This window comes from Lycorma delicatula, chromosome 8 (genome assembly GCF_047948215.1).
Source record: "Lycorma delicatula isolate Av1 chromosome 8, ASM4794821v1, whole genome shotgun sequence".
Lineage (NCBI taxonomy): Eukaryota > Metazoa > Arthropoda > Insecta > Hemiptera > Fulgoridae > Lycorma > Lycorma delicatula.
Genome location: NC_134462.1, coordinates 53399724 through 53421687, shown reverse-complemented (window position 1 = coordinate 53421687; position 21964 = coordinate 53399724). Strand labels below are relative to the sequence as shown.

Here is a 21964-nt window from a genome sequence, read left to right as displayed (position 1 = left end):
TGTGTGTGTGTGTGTGTGTGTGTGTGTGTGTGTGTGTGTAATATAAGTTTCCTTTAACAATTTATAACTTGATGAGGAAATCCAATTTTAACCGTTAATTCTTTAACAGGAGGTCATATAAATATCCTTTATTAATATTTACTTCCTTTAAATATTCATACAAATTGATTTGAGTTTTTTTTTTTAATATATGTTCGGATCTTATACATTTACCATACTACTACTTATTACTCCTCTTTTTTCTTTTTTTTCTGTATTGGAAGATCCTCTGGTTGTCTTGTTGTAACAAGTTAATTTCAAATAATTTTTTGTATGAGTTTTTTTTTTTTAAAAAGATTTATACCAACCATAATAGATTTAAAAATTATGAAAGAAGCATTTTTTGTGTTAATATTTTTAAAGCATAATGTTATAACGTCCGAACATACACTGGATTGATGTCTGTTGCGTCGTTTCTGTTTTTTACCGACTTTTCGTTGAAAAAAATATTATTATAATATTTTTCGTATATATATAATTATATATTATACAAAATATTATTATTAATATAATAATAATATTTTGGTATATTTTGTAATATTTTGGTATTATTTTCGTATATATATATATATATATATATATATATATATATATTTATAAAATTTTGTGGCTCGAAAATCTCCAAAACTGCTAGATCAATTTCATTGAAATTTAGTTACGCTTTTGTATTGTATCCGAAGTTATGCACGTAAAAATTTGATGAAGATTGGTTCAGTCGTTTTTGGGTTTTTGGTTTTTGGGTTATGCTCAGTTTAAGGTCGATAACAGACAACATAAATTCAATTCAGAATTAAATTCTCTACAAGTTTTGATAATAAAATTTTCGCATATATTAGTCATTTAATAATATTGTTTTAGTTCCTAAAAGAAAACGTGTTTTTTGCTACCGAATTCTTCTGTTTTACGTTGGATATCATGAAAAATACGAGATACTAGGACCTGTTTTATTCTATTTTTCAAGTAAAAAAATAAAAGAAACTATCAGGTTTACCTCTTATATAATGCCTTAAAAATTTTAGCATGACCTCTTTTCATCGGGGAAACTTAAATCGGATTTCTCTAGCCGCAACTCGATAACGAAGTGTTTTCGGACATTTTCCTTATTTCAAGGTATTGAATCGGTTCCCAAATTATTTCCCCTTCTAACTGAATCATTCTGTATATATTTATTTGATATTAACATTATTTTTAAATGTATAAGTTATAAGTTTAATGTAGATATAAATTAAATATCTAGAAATCTTGAAATACCCGTTCCGCTTATGGCCACAAAATACAAAAAATGCGGAATATGATCATTAAGGTGTTATTCTTGTATTGGCTTAACAAAAACTATGGTTTTTCTTTACCCCTTTATCTCAGTATAAATATGTTAAGAGCTACTTGAGTAAAATTGAATTAATTCTATTAATTTGTCATAAAGTGGTACTTAAAGAATCTTTATTTTCTGTTTATAACAACAAGTTCAACACTTGAGCTTAATTAATTGTTTGTTTTAAAAAATAAATTCACTTATTTAATTTAATGTTTATTTTATTAAATCTTCTCGGTTGTATTTATTAAGGATTCTTTTAATTATTCTGTTTAAAAGAACTTTTAATAGATGAAAAGAAAATGTTTATCCTCTCTTCAAAAAAAATGTTTTAATAAGAAGTGTCTTTAAGAAAGGGGAATTCTTATGGTAGTTTAAATAAGGTAAAATGCCTTTAAATTACGAAAGAGTACTGGAACCGTGGTTAACGTAGATTTTTGGCCTCTTGTGACCTCGTTTTCACTCCTAGAAATTACGATTATTCTAAAAGGATTTCTATTTTGTAATTACTGTAGTATTAGAATTGCGTGTAATTTAATGAATCGTCGTTGAATTTATGTATAAAATTTCCAGTCTGGTTGATTATATATTATTAAATTCTTCTAATGTTAATAATTATTAAATAATTTATTTGCAAGGTTATCATAAAAATGGTATAAATAATAATAATTAAATAAAAATAAAAAATATTTTAGTTAAATATTTTATTTGCTAAATTTTCCATCTTAAATAATTTTTTATATATAATCAATATCAATATGTGTTCAGTTTCTATCTATATACGACGTAATGTATCTTCTGTTACGGTTGTAATTGTTTTCTTCATTTCTTCCTTTAAAGGATTCAGATGCATCATTTTTTGTGAATGAACATTATTTTTAACGTATCCTCCATAAGAAACTATCAAAAGTATTAAGTGCCCGGAGTTCTAATATGTAGGTTTGTCTCGGCCTAGGCATGTTTTATCAAATTTTTCAATTAAAGTCTGGTTAAAGAATTCATTAAAGTATGGAATGCACAATCTTGTCGAGTTCATCCGGTTGAGGAAATCAATAATTTTAATGTAGAAGCTGTATCAAGGTAAACATTTCAATTAATAGTTTTTTTTTTAGTCAGGATAGTAGACCTGATTACATGATTTTTCATTAAATAACATTAAAGATTAGCTTTAGACATGTGTGGCTTGTCTTTTTTTTTTCGAACATTACATGTCACTTTTCAAATCGCCATACGCCAAATTCGTGAACCGGTGTCAATCGACACTCCCATTAAGATTAAACAGCTTCATCTATAACAATTATGTTGTTCAAATATGATTCATTTTCACTAGTTTAAACTACTTAACAGGAAGTTGGAAACGGTTTTTGTTATATCAGATTTCTTTATTTCTTGAAGTAGGTGAATGTTATATGTTATATTGGAAAAGGTTTTTTTTGGAATTTTTAACGTTTCATGGCAGACCATACGATTTACTTTGGGCTTTCTTCTGATATTTTTATTTTGGTCTTACAGGCATTTTCTGTCAGAACAGATCGTTTTTTTTTTTTGAAATTGATCGAGTTAGCATATATTGTTTTTAAGGTATTTGCTTATGTTCAAATCGACGTTTGAACTAACATTATCGACTTTGTCAGTTCGGCATGCCACAAAACATATTTTGCTATTCTTTTAATAGAAAAATTGTTAAAGAAACATAATTCAGCTATTGCTGAATCATGAATTTTAGAGTAAATTACCGAAATTAATACTAAAAATATACATGAAAAATAGTTTTTTGATGTTATTTTAGAAAAAAGCGATGCGGGTTACATGATTGAAGTATGCCTGCTCTGGATAATCAGAAATCCAGATAATTGGTTACTTTAAATTTTATTTCTTATATCGAATGTTCTTCGTTTTTTTTTATAAATGGTCATCTACCCACATAAAGATTAAAAAAAATCTTTACTAAAAATAAACACAGTACAGTTTAAAACTACACAAAATAATTCTTAAAAGAATTTTAAAAAAATATTTTGTTTTAATGAAATATTTATTATTGTCAGTAAAACAGTAATTAATAAATCGAATTCATTTAACATATATGTTAAATTTGAATTCTATTTTTACTTCTGAAAATATGTAATAAGTTTCTTGTGTAAGAGTTGATTTCCGTTATGCAAGATCACATAATCGTTTTAAACAGAGAATGTGACCAGTAAAATTATATTCAGTCGTTCAAACCGGTTCATAGCGTTGACAAAGTCATTATTTAGGAAGTCAGAATAAGTACAACGCGGTATTTTTCGAAATCCTTTGTATTTTCTTTATCTTTACAGTGTGTTTCATCAGCTTCATCGGCTATTATGTTACGCTGTTTCCAGTTTTATTACGCTTTTGATAAATTTCCACGTTTTCGCTACCAAATAATAGTTAATTCTCTTTTTTTAATTTTAGAAGTGTAAAAATGTTTTATCTGTACACGTGGGACTGAAGAATTGAAATTTATTTAATTACTAAAAATAGGTAGAATATACGTTCTCAAAGTGGACGATATCGCCCCTTGTTGCGCTGGAGGCCTTCAGGGGGGCTGGTAAATAGCCCACAGAAAATTGGGTGCGTTCAGGCGGTCTAGGAAGGCGATGGCTGATTAAAAAAAAAAAAGCAAAAATTATTTTCCTGATACTTCAAACTTAAATACCTACTACACTGGTACAAAAAATTAAAGGGACACCTGTATTTTATGATAAAAAATTATTGTTTCTAATAAACAACTTTGCAACCAAGAGGCTTAGAGAGACGAAAAAAAATTAAAGCTACTTTTGACAGTATACTTCAAATTTCAAAAATCATCAAGTAAAAAAAAAATCGGTGACAAGAAAGGTTTTAAAAATTTGAAAATTATTCTTCGTGTTTAATCGAGCGCATGGGGGAAACTAAATTTTTTCAGTTTCATTAAAATCGTTTAAAAGCTTAAGACTTATGCTTTAATCTCTTCTTTTATGTCTCTACGATTTTTCGAAACTGAAATATTCCATTTTAAAGAGAAAAGGCCAGTTTTCTTGTTTTTTTAAAGAGAAAGCAATTTTAATAAAAATACTTCTAAATATACGTTTTAATTACTTTCATTTAAAATGTCAGTTTCAACTAAGAAATAGGATATGCTACGTTTAAAAACAATAATTGCAATCGCTGTTTTTAAGAGCGCATCTTAAAGGTTTTTGGGCGCTAGAAAATTTTTGATTCTCAGTGTGTGCGGTAAGCGAAAAATTTTGAGAATCAATGCGTTAGAGCAATATTATTTTTTATACTTACTGGATTTACCAATTGAAAGACCGTAATAAAGAGATATTAAAAAAAATATATTTCAAAGTTAATGATATAGAATAATAAAACCACTGCACAGTAACGAAATGTCGAATCGGTCCTTATGTATGTTTTTCATACATAGGATAAAATCGATGTAGCCATAATTATAGTTCATCTTTCCCACCAAAACTTTTATTCTTAAGAAAATATCATTACATGCCGAGATTATTAAGGAAAATGAAAAATTTTTAAAGCGGCCTACAATGAGCCGAATACTGTTTTAAGCCTATAAAAAACCAAGTGACAATCATCCGTACAAGTAGTAACGTTTATCGCACGGACTAGTTGTGTAGTGAAAATCATTACTATCAGAATAGTAACGTTTATCGCACGGACTAGTTGTGTAGTGAAAATCATTACTATCAGAAAAATCAGCTCTGTTTACGCCTCTCGTACCTCAAACGCTTTATATAAAGTCACAGTCAAAATCTGGGTCAGATAGTAAAATAACATTATTACTAGTTTCTCATCGTCAAAATCGATTGAATTTAATTTTATCTTTATGGAATGTTAGTATTTTGTGTTTAAAATTATTAAAGTAAAACTAAACGTTTTGTTAAAAAAAATCTATTACATAAATGCATCACCAATCATTATAATAAAAATAACCAGTGACCTATTTCTATTTCGTAATAAAATTATATTCGAAATTAAACAATATAAATTTTTATTGACAATTACCTATACTATTTGAAGGTTAATTTTTATTACCGTTTTTATTATTATTGCATAAGTATTATTTTTTCCTTAATCAGTAAACTGTATGTAGATTTAACTAACTAGGTCACAGGAAGGCGATTTTGTTACTGCGATTTATTATTTTTTTCTCGTAATATCTGCTTTGTTTAACATTATTGGTTGATCATTATATCGATTATTACATAAATTATAATGAAAATTCATTTGTGCATTATCATTATTATTATTGTTAAGTTTTGTTATTGTTCAAAATGGAAACTATTTGACCAAAATTACCTCGTTGACCCTTGTTTTTCATCAGTCACCTGTGAATTATTATTTATGTAAAATTAATTCCTTGTTTTAATATGCATAAATTCATACGCTATGTACATTTTGTTGATGTACGTACTTTTTTTAATATAATAAATTTTACAATTGTTATTGTTTTAGTTTATTCATAATGGGTCATTGTTTGGCCTTAACTTAATATTCAATACGTAAACATAATTATATCAAGGTTATGTTATTGTATTAACATAATGACCGGTGTTGTTTATAATTTATGTATAATCGACTGAGAGATTTTTGTGTTTTACTTATTATTTTTTTCTTTTACCGATGAACCGCTGTTTTTTAATCGATGATTTAATTTGAAAATTGTTGTGTGCTATTTTGCAAGCAGTATTAAAAACTGATTAAAAATATGTTATCAATTTAAGGTTGTACATTGTGATCTGTATTTAAATTATATTGTTTCAGCCTAGTTATTTTAATACGTTATACAGAATTAATTACATGTATTGTTTATGTGATTGGTTTTACTTGCGAGTAATATTATTTTTTATTTGGTTTTCAGGTGAGAAATTATTAGTTCGTCTACTCTTTAAAATATGATAACGTAATCAGGTATTTATTTGTTTATTTTTTGTACTTCTTAGTTTGTTTATTTATATATTTTTACTTTTACAATAAATTACATCAATCACCTCAGTAGGTTACTATAGTTGTTAGGCTGTTTCTTTTCAAATTATATTACTAACGTCAAAAATTATATTTAATTTAAATAACAATTAATTTTAATTTTACGACTTTTTATACTTAAAAAAAAAACGTTACGGCATGCGGGAAGGCAGAGCTAGATTTCACCGGTGCTAAGTAGGGGATAAAAAAGATTTCCACAATAAAGTTAAGAAAAACTTCAAATTTACCCAATACGACAGTGGTTTCACATGTTTAGCATACGACAAGCCCCATCTTACATTCCAGCATCATTTTGGTCATCCTTTGCTGTAAGGGTTGGTCATATCAAAAATTGTTTCAGACAAAAGTTTTAGGTAATGTTTAGAGGGCTAATGACCACTTTAAACAGATTCGATAGTGTGCCCATTAAGGGAGGTATGATTTTTTTTTGTCTTCGAAACTCCATTTTTCCACACGCTGGACCAGTGATGGGTGATATCAAAAAACTTTACTTAGATAAGTTTTAGGCCCTTATCCAAAGAATAATAGGAACTTTAAACGAATTCAGTATTTTACTGAATAAGAAAATTATAGCGATACATTTTTTTTACGAAAGCCCACCACCCCCATGGTTTGATTTTTTCCATTAACGAACTCGACCGAGATTTTGGGTCGTTATATTTTATGTATAGATTTGAAAGTGACCGGCGCAAAATTACGGCAGTTATCGTGTCCACAACAAAGTGAAATATAAATATATATAAATTTACGTATAAACTTTTAAACTGGCGGTGGTTTTTGGGGTCTGGGGAAAATTTTCCGGATGTCGGAAAATTTTCATTACAATAGGTAGCTTTGTTATGAAATTAACCTAAAAACTGTTCTTTAATGGACTAAATATTACTTCTTAATGTAAATTGTCTTATATTTTTTAGAAGTTCATATAGAGATAGACAGACAAGAAATGTTATAAAGTTTTATATTTTCTTTTTTACCAAATTATTCTGGTTTCCTTTTCATATTTTGAAGTATGTACAATTTAAGATAATTCTATTTTTTCCTACAGTTACGTTAACAAAAGTTAACTTTTCGATTTGATTTTTTTTGTTTGAAAAATACTATTTTTAAGATAATTAAAACTAAAAAATTATCTATTAATAAACGATTTTTTATTCTGATCTATAAATAATATTGGAACATTTTAATAGATCACTTCAGAAGTGATTAGATATGCTAGTTATTATTCGGATACATTAAAAGGAGTTGCCTTATCGTATGGATAAATTTAGGCCTACCTTGGTAAAAATTTTGATCAGGCATCACAAAATACACAAATAATTATAAAATTAAAAAAAAAAATTGTGGTTAAATTCATATTATTTAAAATTTAGATACAAAAATAAATACTAAATATAATAAAATAACTACAAAATAAGTTCAGAATATTCGTATTTTAATGAAAAGTTTGGGGTACATATTTACACCTTAAACGGAAGTACAGAAAATTTAGGTTCATTTTTTGCCAGACTACGTGGCCGTGTGGTAGCGTCTCGGCCTTTCATGCGAAGGTCCCGGATTCAAATCCCGGTTAGACATGGCATTTTCAAAAACGCCTACTAATCATTCATCTCATCCTCTGAAGCAATATCTAACGATGGTCCCGGAGGTTAAACAAAAAAAAAGTTAATTTCTTATTTTTTAATATATATTTTTTATTTTAATAAATTGGTGGGAAGAACTTTTAAATGATTCAATAATTTATTAAAAATGGTTGAATTCGGCTTCTGAATAGCCGAATTAATTATCGTATTGATTGATTTACAATCACATAAATAGATAAGCACATGGATAAGTTAATGTTAAACTCCATTAAATTTATTTAATTTTTTTAATAAGAAACCTCTTGCAGTATTCTTGAAATACCTAGTAGAGAAGGAGAGAGTCGTACTTAAATGTCACAGTTCATTGCGTATTAAATATTTCTTTATAATAAATTTATCCTAGCTGGACATGCTGTTGAATTTTTATTTTTAAACCCAGTATATGGATGATTTCAAAATTCAAAAGAGAACGTTTAGTACAGGCGTGGCCAACCGGTTTTGCCTCCGGGCCGAATTGGAAAGAAACTCTTTTCACGGGCCGAACGAAATATTAACGATTCATTTAAGTAAACAAAATTTTATTATGGAATTTGTTTGTACTTTTATTTATATTCATTAAAGCAAAGGTTTGTTCACAAACATAAGTTAAGTAGAAGATTACTAAATATTCTTGGCAAGTTTTTTTAAATTTCCGTTATTCAATTGCTTATAAAATCAGCTAATGTTGAGAATTTTTTCGAGGGCCGTATGTTGGCCATGGCTGGATTAGTATTTTCCTTTGGAAATGTAAAGTGTTACCAAACCATAAAGTAGTGTAATTTTTATTATATCCTCTTTCCATAATATTTACAGATTATTTTGGTCAGTTATTATCTCTTACTATAGGCGTAGAACTAGACATATAATAAATAAGCTGGGTAGGATTACAGACATAAAATAAAAGCTTTGGGCTTTGGTTTGCTTGGAATTTCTCGCCACCACCCCATTCAGCCGCCCTAAAGCATAAGACCGAATGTCTGTGCCACAAACGGCTACTCAGCCGGGAAACAGTTTAGCGACCAGTAATTAGCGTCCTAGACGCTTACCTAACAGCGTGAGCGGACTAAGTGCGGGCCATACACCACCGGCTTACGTGTCCCAACCGCTCACTTGTCATATATTTACGAAAATGGGCAGACGCACCCTGTCAACTACTAAAAATATATATATGACATCCATAAATTAAAATTTACTTCGTCTAGACAGCAATTCGCTGCCACGCCTAGGTCGCTGAATGCCAGCAAGTACATGTCCACCATATTAAAGCGCTTGGAGCCTTAATTGGCCGGTGTTCAGCCAATCTCTAGGTTAGTTTACGACAGCAGTGCGGCAGGACTCTTTCCCTTAAGTAAACTACTGATGTTGGTTGTACATAGCAACCGCATCAAGGAACTCCACATAGTCCGACAATGGGCTCTCGCCGCTTGTGAGCGGCCAATTTTCCCCTTGATCTGTAAGTTCCAGGATTCCTGGTCTCTGGCCAAATTATATGAACGTAGCGCAAGTAGAAGTTAGAGATAGTAGTAAATTTCTTAGAGATGGATTAATAATTGATAGAACAGTAATAATAATAGTAACGTTCGTTCGGTAAAGTCTTTTCATTGGTAGCTGGTTTCAATATGTATTTACTTTTAAATTTTTATTTAGAATTATATTTTTGTTTTACTTTTATTAATTTCTGTATGGAAAAAATGTATTATGCACTTAATTTCTAGGCGAGTCAATTGCAAATAATATTTGCATGTTTTATTTTGTATCAGAATTTACACGTTCTTTCAATTTTGATAGTTACTTATTTTTATTTAGACCTTTTAAAAAGAAACACAAAATAACCATAAAGGAAGGAAGTATTTATTGTAATATTATTTTCAAATTTTTGAAGCATTCCTGTTATATCGTTTTTCTGTTTAAGGTATTACTTCAGAAGATTATATGTATGATTGTAAATGAAGTCTAGTCATGTACAGTCTCAAGTCGGCTGTTCCTGAAGTGGGGGGTTAATTGAAACCCACCACCAAAGAACACCGGCATCCACAATTTAGTATTCAAATCCATAAAAACGTAACTGCATTTACTTGGATTTGAACCTTAGAAATTTCCACTTCGAAAACATCTGATTTCCGATGCGATGACGAGTTTACCACTAGACCAGACCGATGGGTTTTTCTGTTATATCTTCATTTTATTTACGGAGAGAAAAAATTATAAATTTAAGTGTCGAACGGTTTTTTTTTCACACAGGAAATTAACGTGGCATGTGGTATCAATTTTTTTCGTCGATTAATTTGCTTGTATTAAAAGTAATTTTTATTAAGATATAACTTTCACAAAAAGATTTAGAAATCTAGTAAGGATCGAATAGACAGGACCTTAAAATATTCATATTTAAGACGTAACCTACAGCGATTATTTCCACGTGTCGTTTTATACACGTGTAATTATGTTACGCATACATTATATCATGATTTTGTTTTCTTTTAAGCGTAATATAACGACAGGTGTGTATTATGTTCCATTCTGTTTTGTGTTATTTGTATGTAGCTTTTAGCGTTTACTTCTCTTCTATATTCATATGGTAATGAAGTCCTCTGTATGTGGATACACACCTTTTCTTCTTTTCCTTTTCATTACGTTTTATTATATCCCATTCCAAATCTCTCTTCGTGTTTATTTTTAATTCAAGGATTTTTTTTGTTAACATTTTATTCACTTTTTTGTCATTAATATTGAATATTTTTGATTTATTATGTTTTCTGATTGGTTTATATACTATTATTATAATGGTAAAACATTAAAATGACATCTTATAGAAAGTAAACCTTCTTTTTCCTGAACGGTTATTGTTATGTGTTATTCACAGCGGTATTAATATTAGGAAAGAGGTTATTTGTAATAATATAAAAACGAAGGTCTTTTATTTATACCATGTTGAATGAAAATAAATATATTTTGAAATAATCACGTAACTTTAAAGTATTAAAGGATTATTGAAATAAAATCTAAAACAATCAAAAACCATTAAATTTTTATTTATTTAAAATCTAAATTTAGATGGCCATTTCGATTGTTATACAATCATCATCAGTTTACATTGCAGAAAAAAGTATATGTTAAAAAAATTAAAATTAAAATAAGAAATAATAATTAATATTAATTGACCAACAATACTTAAAAAATTCTTGTGCAGTTCTGCGCAAGAATATACGACTTTTCGTTATTTTATTTTGTTTCCTTTTGAAAAAGTATCAACTTGTTTTATAAAAAAGAACCTTTGATCCATAAAAAGTAGTTATACATGAAAACGCACTACAATGAACAAATAAACATTTGAATACTTAGAAAAAACATATTTTACCCAACAGTAGATACCGCAGATAAAGAACGTCAACGTTCCAACTTGCACCATCATAACGAACTAGATTTCTAACTTCCTTAGCACAATTTTTTTTTCTACCGTAAATTGAGCGTATTTAAGAACGACTCGATCAACCGTCATCAAATTATCTGAATTATCAATGAAATTGATATAGCAGTTTTTGAGATTTTCGAGCCGCATACCTTATATATAGGCATATAAATAAATATGTAAGGAAAACACAATTTGAGTGAATAGTATTTTCTTACTGCTTGTATCTCAAAAGTAAATAAAAATTCATTTCAAGAAAAGTCTGTAAAAACGGTATTACTTTTTTTGGTCGGGTTTTAAAATAAAAGTAAGAATTAATATAACAAAAAAACTTGTTTTAGGCAGTTACTACAGAAGTGTAAATTTTGCGTAAAAACGTCTTAAATTATATAAATCTTAATTCAAATTGTCTCTTCCTCCGACAAAAGTTTGTATTTTATGCATTTCTCAAAAAATCATGTTTAATTATTCATATTATAATGTACATATGTACGAATCTCGCATAACTCAAATACGATTAGCCGTAGGATGTTGATATTTTGCATTTAGAATTCTTATAACATCTAGTTGTGCACCTCACCTTTTGATTGCAATAAGATTTGACCAAAAATATCCAAAAAATGACTTTTTCTTAACTGCAGTAATAATCCCTAGTTGAGAGCTTTTTAACGATTTATCACAAATGGTACTTATTTTGATTGGTTCCACAGTTATAGCCGAATGTTCAAGCCCTAGTAAAGTCAGTTATTTTTACACGGATTTGAATAGTAGATCGTGGATACCGGTGTTCTTTGGTAGTTGGGCTTCAGTTAACCACACATCTCAGGAATGGTCGAACTGAGACTGTACAAGACGACTCATACATATCCTCATTCACTATCTCAAAGGTAATTACCAGAGGCTAAACAGGAAAAAGAGAGTTATAGCCGAATAAAATTTTAATTAATGAAATATTTTGATCTTACAAGGAAAAGGCACAATAAGTAGAATTCGGTTCGAATTATACTTCCTTCCTTTTTTCTCCTTAAATATATAACTCCTTTTTTCAACTTAAATATATTGATTTATTAATAATTATTAATCTGCGATTGTAAAAAGACTTTTACAATAAATAATTCAATAACAATAAAAATATATATATGAAAAGTATCAAAAGTTATTACTGAAATAATATTTTATTTACTTTTCACTTAAAAAAAAAATGTGTATATATAATTTAATAGGCATACAAGGAAGTCATGTGATGTCCACATCAGATTTTTTTCATTTATTTATAGTTTTTAATACTTTATTACTGTTAACGTGTAGTTGAAATTACAAAATTTTGTTATGCATATCGGTTAGATTATTTTATTTTATTTGTTTTTGTAATTAAAAATTCCATCTAAAATATCTTGTATCGTGTGCGAAAGTTCTTAATATTTTATCGATTTAACGTTATTTTATATAAGATAAAAGAAAACAATCTAAGAGTGTGTTGTTTCTGAAGATGTCTAAATATTTATTATTTTTATGAAATGTAATTTCTTAAAGAATTGAAAAAAGTTAGAAGTATTGTTAAGGAAAGTTATTGTTTTCTTATTTTTCCTTTTATTCGGTTTTTGTAAAAGCATTTGATTTTTTTTCTGGCAACGTTTCCATTCTTCATTGCCAAACCATTGTGGTTTTTTTTCTATTATAAGTTTTACATCAATAATAGTAGTGGCAGTGTATTTATACTGATAACAAAAATCGTTTATGTTTGCCAACTTGTGATAACATTCAACAATCGACTTTTCAACATGTTGTTAGATTTGTTTTTTCTCTCTCTTAAATTAATCACTTGTGGCAGTTTTTATTTTGTTTTTCATACTTATATATTATAGAAATTATATACATTATTTAAATAAATTCTGTTGAAGATGTTCGTTTGTTAAAAATGTTTAAGATTTAAGTTTCGATTAACCGAAAGAAATAAGATTGATTATTCAGTCGAAATCTAAATTAACCGACGTTTTATGAGCTCGTTTTATTTCTTACCTTTCGATTTAAATATATACATGTTTAGATTTAGATTTAAATATATACATGTTTAGATTTAGATTTAAATATATACATGTTTAATTATATTCTTTCATTAAAAGGAGATTATTTTTATTTTTTATTTTGCGTAGCTTTGGTTATTTGAGTGAATTTTATCAACCACAGTAGTGTTGTTAAGGAAAAATTAATTCGTTTCATGTATGGTTTTAGGAATTCAAACTTTTAAATAATTTTCCCTTTATAGAAAGGGTGAGTAGTTAACGTTTTAGATTTCAAAAATTGTCGCCTCCGTGGCGCGAATGGTAGCGTCTTTGCCTTTCATCCGGAGGTCCCGAGTTCGAATCCCGGTCAGGCATCGCATTTTCAAACGCTACAAAAATTATCATTCATCCCATCCTCTGAAGCAGTACCTAACGGGTGTGATCCCGGAGGTTAAAAATTAAAAGATTTCAAAAATTGTGTTTTGGAAATTGACAGTGTCTCATCTCTTGTAAATAACCGTTTAAATTAAATTCCCGATGCAACAGTAGTTGAAAGAAATATTTTTTCTGGCTATTTAAATAACCCAACGTATTCCGTAATCAGTACGGTTTATAACTAATTTGTTCAATAATGATTCTTTTACATAATTTGTTATTTTTTTTTTTTTTAATAACGAAATATTGATTTTAATGTATTTTCGTTAATATTTTTCTGTTGATCTCAACTTTGGGGAAAAACCGACCTGGTTTTGTTTTTTTTTAAATTTTATACCTTGTTAAATCATCTGTCGATCGCCCTTCTGTTTGGATGTGAATGAGTGGCTTTACGATTCATTTAGGTATTTCGAAACAGCTAATTCGGGAATGGAGGAAGGTTTCCATTAAAGACGTTTTTTCAAAGGTGGCTTTTCAGTACGTGTGGTGTCGGCGATTTCAGATATTAAACACCTCAATCTGGAATTGAATTTTTTAGTAAATCTTCGCTTCCTAATTTTGGTTAACACGTAAAAGATTCATCCTATCCAATTTTACTGGCGGAATAATTTAAATTTTCGACCTTTTTGTCACGTTCCCCTTTGTATTATTTTAAAATTAATTTTTCTTGTCGTTGCCATCATATTCCGAAATCTATTTTTAATTTATGTCGAAACTAAAATTTGATCAGGGCATTCTACCGCGTTACTCGAAACGTGACAAAAAAGGGAAAAATAGTATTGAAACAAGGTTACGTTTAAGGTAGAAGAATATAAATACGAAAAATCGAAAATTTAAATTATTTTCTTGTAAGAATTTTAAGTTTGATGCTATATGTATTAACAAAAATTAGGAAGCGAAGATTTACTTGATCATACATACTAAAAAAAACCACGTTTGAAAGACTTCTTTAATGTAAACGTTCCTCCTTTTCTGAATTAACTTAGTTTGGAAATACGTAAACGAATTGTAAACCGTTCATTCACATTCAAACAGGAGGGCGATTGATGATTGATGATTTAAAACGGTATAAAATAAGAAATACATATTCTTAAGTTCTACTGAGGATGTCTGAATTTGTGAAGTAATGTTGGCACTGCTAATAGTAGGGGGATAGTGTACCACGAAAGGGTATCGTGGGTAATAAGAAGTCAGTTGCCTGCCCAGCAATACAGCCCCAGTACTGGGTGTCAACATTTTAAATACTGACGAGTAGTACATTTACACTTTTATTTTGTTTTTTAAATATATTATGAAATTATTCCTTCAATTCCGGTATTGGCCTTTTGAATGTTAAAATCAAAAGGTCGATTTATGTAATGTTTATAATTAGTACGAAATGATTATTTGTAATACATTATTCCAAAATTTTAGACATTTAAAATTTGTTTTTAGAGATATTCCCTTGTATATGTATAATATACAATTATATCGATGTGAATATTATTCCTTTTTTTTTGTAAACAGAAAAGCTCTTTAAAGTAAAAACATATTATTTTGATTTATAAACGAGAGGCTAAATTAAAATGTGCCGTAACGTAAATTAAAATGTGCCTAATTAAGTTGTACCGTAACTGTAAGTAAGTAAGTTGTGCCGTAAGTTGTACCGAAGAGTTGGAAACTTAAAACACAAATTTTTCATTTTAAGTAATTTATTAGTTAATAAAAAATAACATTTTAGTCCGTTTAACTATTTTACGAGTGGATTCACATGAAACCCCTAAATATGATGTACATATTTAATATTATTTTTGCAGATCCTGTAAAAATTGAGTTTGCATCTAAGCTAAAACTACGGATAGTTAACGTTCCTTTTTTAAAATTGTTGGCATTTTTTCGAACACTCAGGGTTACCCTTTTCACATCCCTAAGAGTAGACAAATTGTAAATGATTTTATAAAAGCAGCGTAACTGGTCCCAATTAAGACGTAAACTCGATTTTTACGAGAATGTTGTAAATCCAACAATAATTGTACTCCATTTTTTAGGAATTTCCTGTGTATTCATTCCTAAAAGGGTTAAACGGACTAAAGTTTTATTTCGTATTCAAAGATTTTTTCTGCACAGATAAAAAATTTCAAAAATATTATGAAAATGCAATTTGGATATTCGTTTAATCAAAGGGTGGATTCATTGTTTCCATATATTTTGCTAAAATTTGTGACGAAAGCTAAACTTCAGTTCCAGAAATTTGTTCTTAGTGCGAAATATCATGTTTTCGATAATGAGGTTTGCCGTTTTTTAGGTTGATGGGTTCCCTTTCCCTTATCCACCACTTTTCTTATCCGTTGTTCTTTATGGAAATTAGGTTAGGCGCGTCCTGATTCTACATGTGGCATCGTTCTAGCGCCTTCTAATAACAGGACGGAAGTCGCTTCTTCATTGGTAACTGTCCATGGGCTATGATTTTTTTCAAGGGGTCGCGCGAAATTTCAATGTAACAGCATAGGAGTGCTCTTACTTTGATTATTTTGGGTGGATCTCTCTTTTTCTGTTTAGCCTCCGGAACCACCGTAAGGTATTATTTAGAGGATGATATGTATGAATGTAAATGAAGCATAGTATTTTACAGTCTCAGTTCGACCATTCCTGAGATGTGTGTGTGGTTAATTGAAACCCAACTATCAAAGAACACCGATATCCCACGATCTAGTATTCAAATCCGTATAAATGTTGCCGTTACTACGTGTTGAACCTTAAACTCTCGCCTTCGAAATCAGAAGATTTGCGATGACGAGTTAACCAGTAGACCAGCCCAGTGGGCTGAGCAATAGGAACGCCTATGGATAAAACAAAATTTCCTGTCTCATAAATACTACTGTCATCAGTAGTTGAAAAGGTATTCGTAAAGTCCGTTCATAATTGAATTTCAAATTGATATGTCCGTTCTAAGAACGAATGAATACTAGAATGTAATCTCGGTAACATTTTAAAAATAGACCTAATATTTTTAAGCGATTATATAATCCAAACTTACTACGTTTCTTTAGTGAACTCTGCTTGTAAAAAAAAATTATAATAAAATACGTTTAATATTTATCAGGACTCTACTACTTATTGATAACTGTTTGTTAATCATCAAGAGGTATATTTCTTATAAATATTTTTAGTAATAAATATAAATAGGTAAATTACTCTATAATTTGCTTTATATTAGTTTGCTTCCAAGTAGAGCAGCCTACTCACCAATAAGCTTGGCTTGTACTCTTAAATACAATAATACGTGTTTAAAATTAATTTCCCATTTTTTCATTCATATCTTTCTTGATCAAATAATAGAAGAATACGTATTTTGTACTGTTTATAACTCATTTATAGTCGATTTTGTTTCGGGCAACAGCTGTATTTGGCATGACTCCTGTAAACATTCTTAAAATATCACCGCAGTTTTTAACTTTACAATATAATGTACACTTACCTTGACATTGTATTTTATATTGAAGTGTTTAATTTGAACATTTTTGAATAAACATCCATTTTATAACAATTATCTACATATTAAATGTTTCTGTGGCATTTCAATATTTTATTACAAGGTAATTAATTCATTGGATGAGTTACGTTATCTTTATTTACACTTCAAATATACTTTCCGATAAAAATTGATTAGTTTTTAAGAGTTAGAAACGACTGGTTTGATTGATTTTCTAAATGAATAAGGAAATTATGTAATTTAAAATAAATTATATTTATCGAGATTTTTCATCTTTTCAAATTATCCGAGGTCCTTGACACAACTGTCTTTATTTAATTCACCACTCTTTGTCGTTCCTTTTTAATTGCCTCTTGAGATTATCAGCTAATTTTGTTCATTTCCATCCTACAATTATTTTTAACACAATACTTATTAAATATTGTCTTTAATTGAATGGCAAATCCAATTTTTCTTTTACCTACCCAGCAAATATAGCTTATATTAAACGGGAAGGTATGATAATCATATAATAAATGGGGTATCTGGTTTTTTTTTTTGGCAAATTTTTATGTTTTAAGGTCCTAAGTAGTTCCATGTAGACGAAAGATAACATTTATGTTCGTATGTATGTCGCACTGCTTTTTACTTATCTCAGGATTGACCAAACCGATTTTCGTTTAAATTTGGCTCAAATACTTCTATATATCGGACATTGATCAGGATGTAGGGATATCGTAAGAAAACCAAATTCGATTTTCTTCAGACATTTTAGAGAAAACTTTATTTAAATAATCCAAAAGAATTTTTTCAAGAAATTAACTCCACCTCTTAAAATTTGAAATATATGTTGTTTTTTTTGTTGTTGTTCTTTTGCTCTATCTACCATCGGTTTAAATATTTGTTGAAAGTTTGTATTTCACATATAAGAGTACTCAAGAAATATTTTCAATTTTAAAAAATTATAGACCCCGTATCTAAAATGCAGAAACATTTTTTGAAATATTCTTTTTTAGCCTCTACTGAAGAGGGTATTAAATTTAGAGAAAAGTTAAGCAAATTTGTTAGGCTTTACTCCTGTGTATGAATATTTTTAGAAGTTTCTTAAATCTGTTTCCCACCTGTAACAAATATTTACTTTGCAACAATAAATGTTTATGTAAACAATATACACAGTTCACTTTACCAGTTTTTTTTTTTTTAGTAACTGAAACTTTTTTGTTTTTTTAATTTATTAATCTTATTTCATCCCTCCACTTTCTTCATTTCAGCATTTTCTTCACTTGTTTTTTTCTCAATCTTCCTTTTACTAAGTGTCGTCCATGTTTCTAAAACCGTATATTACAACATCCCACCATGAGGGGTATTTTATTTTCTTTTACTTTTTCATTATAAGGGAGTTTTTTTTAGGTTTTTAACCCTTTCGTTGAACAATTTTCTCTTTTTTTCATTAACTGCTCCTTATCAGCTATTATTGAGTAAAAATATATTTTTCGTTTTCTTTCTTTTTCCTGTTTAGCCTCCGGTAACTACCGTTTAGATAATACTTCAGAGGATGAATGAGGATGATATGTGTGAGTGTGAATGAAGTGTAGTCTTGTACATTCTCAGTTCGACCATACCTGAGATGTGTGGTTAATTGAAACCCAACCACCAAAAAACACCGGTATCCACGATCTAGTATTCAAGTCCGTATAAAAATAGCAGGCTTTACTAGGACTTGAACGCTGGAACTCTCGACTTCCAAATCAGCTGATTTGGGAAGACGCGTTCACCACTAGACCAACCCGGTGGGTTGAGTAAGAATATACTGTACATAAATTTCTTAACGTTGTACATTTTTTAAATAATAAATAAAACAATAAAGTTTTATTTTATATTTATCGACTACTAGGAAAACGGATGTGTTTAAAATTATAGCTTTGTTATTCGTTTTATTCTATTCTCAGAATCAAATCAAGCGTTCGATTGGCCTACTGTGGACTTTGAACAGAAAATAACAACATAAGTGGTTACCATAAGTTATTCTCATAAAGATCTTTAATTTTCTCAGATATATTCGCTAGAAACAAATATTTACCAAACAAAACATTTTCCTTATCATTTTCCATGTAATAAAGTATAAAATTATTATTTATTATTTGAAAATCCTATTCCAGTTATGCAACTCGTGTATGAAAATATTCAAAATATCTCGACATATTTTTTTAATATTGATATTAAAAAAAAGAAAGATTAATAATAAATTTATCCTTTTAAATTTTGTTTAATAAAAAATAATTGAAATATCTGAAATTGCTTTTTTACAACTTTAATTATCCTGTAGTTTTAAATCACTACCAGATAGATAATTTTTTTATTTATTACAAGAAAAACAGAATAAATTATTTACTTGCCCTTTAAATTTGTTATAATTAAGCAAAGGAATTTTTACTACGTATATGTAAACTAAACAAGTACAGTAAAGATTATTGACACTGGTTTCAATCTGATAAAATAAAACACATGTTTCTTACGAAATTCCTTTAGTCTAAGTCGGTTGTTTTATTATAGAAATATTATAAACGTCAACATCAAATATAAAATTTCGAAAATATCCGCTCTATACATATATATATATTAAAAAAAATAATGAAAAAAGGAATTTAAACACGTCTTTGTCATTTCTATTTTGACTCGTCGCAAGCAGTTTTAATTTTAATTCTTCCGTCATAGACATCCTTTTGAGTTAATAGAAATAACATTTACATACATGATTAAAAACAACATTAAATGGAGTCTATATGCATACATTTCTTTTTATATAAGTATGAATTAAACTTGCATACATTTAAGTCTAATAAATTCATGTTTAATAATGTTTTGTATTTTTGATGTTCAGTTATTTTGGTTTTTACGTTTTTTGTAGTTTAAATTTTAAATTTTAAATCACTTTTTTCATGAAGAACAAGTTATATACGCCTCTAAAAAATTGTAGGTGGTGTTACTAAAAGTTTAAAGAAAAATAAAAAAATATTGATTTTCTGGTTTCCGATTGGCCGTAATCTGTTTCCTTTGCTAATGTAGCGTCAATTCTTTTTTTTTTTTTTTTTTTTTTTATTGGTTTGACGGGATATTGCTCATTCCTTTCTATCTTGTGGTAATATTTTAATCTCAACATATTTAATACTGTTTTCATCCTCAATTATTTATTTTATTTTCTCTGATAATGTCTTCTTTACAATTTTTATCTTCTATATGTCCCTCCAACCACCAGCACCAAAGTCAATAAATCTGTCTTAATTCACGGTATAGTAAACAAACTAAGTCGTATTTTTTTTACAAGACTCTACCAGAAAGGTTCGAATCTCGTGTCACGCATGGCATTTTTCATGCGATACAAAATTCCATTGCCATAATATTCCACGCACAAGTTTAGGTGGCGGTATCATTAAGCAAAAAAAAAGAAGAAATTCCTTCTTTATTCGTCTTAATATTTCTTTAGTAGTAATTTTTTCAACTTGCCTTCTATTTTTTACAGTCTCTTGTAATCTGTACATTTTAAAGGTGCTTCGTCTCCATTCTGTTTTTCTGTTGTTCTCAGTTTCATTACCATGAAGGTCCTATATTTCACACGAATATTTTTAAGAATTTTTTTCTAATTCCAGAATGTATTTTTGTTGCGAAGTGATTTTTTTTGCGCGAGAGCTTATCCTTGATGTTTTTTGTGCGAGAGCTTGTGCAAATTTTTTTTTTTGAAAGCTGGATAACATCGTCCAGCCTTCGTAATTTTACTTATGCGATCTAAGTAACAAATTTCTCCCACTATTATTATACTGTATTCCTTTTACCGTAATAATTCATTCTTCATTTTCCTTCCTTTCTATCTTATTTCATTGTCTTGTTTTACTCTTATTTATTTATATACTGTGATTCTTTCCTACTATTTAATCCACGCCTTCTTAGCTTAACAATATCAAAGTTAGAATATATATTCTAACAGGAAACAAAATATTCAAATCCAAATAAGTCACCACGCAAATCATAGAAATAGATATAAATACGCAGATAAAATAGTTAATCACAAATATTCCCTACTAAAATTCTTCAGGTAAAAACAACATTTTACAATATTATATTATTATTACTTATTCTTACCTGAAGAATTTTAATATGGAATGTTGTGATCTAAATATTTTATCTTCCTGTTATTTTAACGTCCAATCGAGAAGTTATTTATTATTATTTTACTTATATATATGTATGTATTTAGGTTATTATTTCTTTATAACGAGAATATTTGAAGTATTTCATATCGAAAAGAAATTTAAATGTTCATAATTTCATACTAGGAATGAGAACAAAGTTAACAATGATTAATTCCTGATTGCTTATAGTAGGTTTTGATGTTACACAAATTACCTTGTAATATTATGTTACTGGTTTAATAATGAGAATCGTATAAATTAATATAATTTTAATTAATGTTATAAGTTGTTAATGTTAGATTTTTTTTTGTAAATTATTATTGTCGTGGCGAGTGTTAGCGTCTCAGCCTTTCATCCAGAGGTACCGGGTTCGAATCCCGATCAGGTATAGCATTTTTCACACGCTACAGAATTCATTATCATCCATCGGTAACTTTAAATTAGCATAAGGTTGTCGTTATTGTATAAATGGATTATTACGCCAACTTCTCAATAAATTGTT

The 21964-nt window shown here is 28.6% G+C and overlaps 1 protein-coding gene across 6 annotated transcripts in view; it reads left to right on the top strand.

Annotated features, from left to right (window-relative positions):
• The window catches only part of trc (Serine/threonine-protein kinase tricornered), a 594883-nt gene that overhangs the window by 415432 nt on the left and 157487 nt on the right, over positions 1 to 21964 (top strand). Inside the window, exon 1 of one of the 6 annotated variants that reach the window (XM_075372912.1) lies at positions 6237 to 6286. The exons of the other annotated variants lie outside the window; for them this stretch is intronic. The gene's annotated coding sequence lies outside the window, so the exon portion shown is untranslated. Of the gene's footprint in view, positions 1 to 6236; positions 6287 to 21964 lie in introns of those variants that run through there. 6 annotated transcript variants of the gene reach the window in all.